Consider the following 2,500-nt stretch of genomic DNA (forward strand, 5'->3'; position numbering starts at 1 on the left):
ACGACAGCGACAGACTGAGCGGGGCTCGAACCTGCAACCTTCCGATTGCAAGGCGAGCACTTAACTCCTGTGCCACCGTCGCCCCTATATTTAGCAGAGCTGCAAGGCCAGGATGGACCCAAAATTGGTTGACTCACACTGAACTGATGCATCCGACACTTTTGTAAGACGTTTTATTTGGATCATGTGTAGCGAATGACTTAGTCGAAATGCAAAAGTCGTGCCAATTTTCCTGTTGCAGGTTGACACGGAGTGTCTTAATTCTGTCACCATTTTGGACTCATAGAAACTAAACTTAGAGAAACTCTATTCAGGTTCTGAAAACGAGCAATAATAATAATAATAACACAGAAACTTTGTTACATTTTTAAGTTTCCAGTGACATGTCATCGAGGCCCGACGACTTAAGCCTAATTAATACTTCTCCGTTTGCGTCGTCGTCATCCGCCATTGAGGCTTCTCCAACAGGCACGCGAGGACGGACGGAGTCTAGTCCAGTTTTCTGAACCTCCGTCAAACAAGAAGCAAAGTCAACAGCACCGCCATGGCGCTCTCGAAGAAATGAATTAAAAGAGAGCAGAAAATATCTAGAAGCAGACACGGAGCAATGTTTAATCACCCGTGACTGAAGAAACAGAGATGAACAGTAAACGCTTTATCCATGAATGGAAATGACATAAGCATGGGTTTAGATGTGGAGAGTGAATGAAGAGGTGGAGGAGTGTTTAGAAGTTTCTGAAACACAAAAATCCCAATGTTAACATAATGGTAAATACACTGACTTACATACAGCATGACTTTTATGGTGGCAGGATACTCCAGAATAGAGCTACGCCCTCTATTGTCCTGATGGGGAATTGCTTAGCAACGCTCCCCAGAAGTCCGAAGGTAAAAGTCTCCGTCCACACGTGAGCGTCTCTCCCGCACGGAGCTGGTGGAGAAGCACTACTTGGGCTTTACAGTGGAATTAAAACCGTTTTGCAAATGTTTTGAAACATTTTTGTGAATTTCATCCACAATCTGTCATCAGCAGTTTCTGCTCAGGACAACAGGGCAATATTTAACCTGTAGCTGCACGTAGTCACACACCTTTATCCCAACGTGACCCCTGGCTGGATTTTCTTTTACTAAAAAAACCTTTGCAGCCAGATATAACTTCTTTTTTAGTGAAATTTACTCTGACCACTTTACGCTAACTCATTCAGATCTGACTCTTATTCACTATTTCTGTTCGTCACACGATGCATTCTGGCATGTTTTGCCTGTTGACACAAAATAAAGCTGAAAACACCAAGTCTTTCTCCATCCCTCTCTCGTGCACACACTTAGGTGGATCCCACCTTTGTTTAACAGAACTCCTGCCCTGATTTAAGAGTGGAAAAGAGAGGAAGTGGGGGGAAAGCTAAAGCTTCCTCCTTCAAAACGCTCCAGCTAAGGAGGGGAGGATGATAAAGGAGAGAGAGAGGGGCTGTAAAGGTTAAGAGACGGGGTTGCAGGAATCATCTTCACCTCCTCATCTGACTTTTATGAATTTTAACTATTAATGCCCGGCGTCTGTTTCCTTTGCCATTTGTCTAGACGACCTTTAAATAGAGCTCAGCGCGGCCTTATGTATTTATGTAGCAGCTCAGTGAGTCAAATGGGCCCGTGGAGATGCGCGTCCTTTAATAAGTCCTTATATTTCATGAGGAGAGCAGCCGTGTCAGGGAGGGGGAGTCACTGATTGCAGACGGGGAGTGTGTGTATGTGGGAGGGGGGGGGGGGGGGGGGGGGGGCAGAAAAGGAGTAAAAGAGGGAAATAAAGGATAATGTAAACTCTACATTTCGCCAAACTGTGGCCATTCAGTAATCTTCATGTAAAATAGTCGTTATTTATTATGAACAAAATGACTTGAACTTGCGTTTTTAATATGGCAGTGTCTTTTCTTATTTTATATTATTTTACCTGCACATATAAGCCTCCTCTTTTTCCCACAATGCATCTGGGCTCTTATTTTCTGTATGAAGACAACACCAGTACCACCTGTGACCCTGAGAGGAGTGCTTGCTCTTTATCCTATACACAGTTCAGTCCTGCCCCCTTCAAAATTTCTGCCTCCTGTTGTTACCCCCACCCCCTTGCTCCCTCCACCCCTCCCCTCCCCTCAGAGGGAGTGGAGATGAGTGGCACATGTGCTGTGACCCACTGTAAATGACTGCTAATGTTTTAACTGGGAGAATTAGGCTTTCATCACGGAGACGAATGCAAATAGCACAGCAATAGCACCGGCGTCTAGTGTGTGTGTGTGTGTGTGTGTGTGTGTGTGTGTGTGTGTGTGTGTGTGTGTGTGTGTGTGTGTGTGTGTGTGTGTGTGTGTGCATGTCTGCATGTCTGCATGTGTGTGTGTGTTTGCACTGTCAGGGTGGCAGGCGGAGATTGGGGTCAGACTCATTTACAAAACTTAGCATCACAGCTCGGGGGGGAGGTTGAGGGGATGCAGGAGAGGAGGGGAGAGAAGGG

At 45.6% G+C, this 2,500-nt stretch overlaps 1 protein-coding gene across 3 annotated transcripts in view; it reads left to right on the forward strand.

Annotated features, from left to right (window-relative positions):
• The window catches only part of foxp4 (forkhead box P4), a 99,488-nt gene that overhangs the window by 94,121 nt on the left and 2,867 nt on the right, over window positions 1-2,500 (forward strand). The window lies entirely within an intron of this gene.

Source organism: Nothobranchius furzeri, chromosome 3 (genome assembly GCF_043380555.1).
Source record: "Nothobranchius furzeri strain GRZ-AD chromosome 3, NfurGRZ-RIMD1, whole genome shotgun sequence".
Lineage (NCBI taxonomy): Eukaryota > Metazoa > Chordata > Actinopteri > Cyprinodontiformes > Nothobranchiidae > Nothobranchius > Nothobranchius furzeri.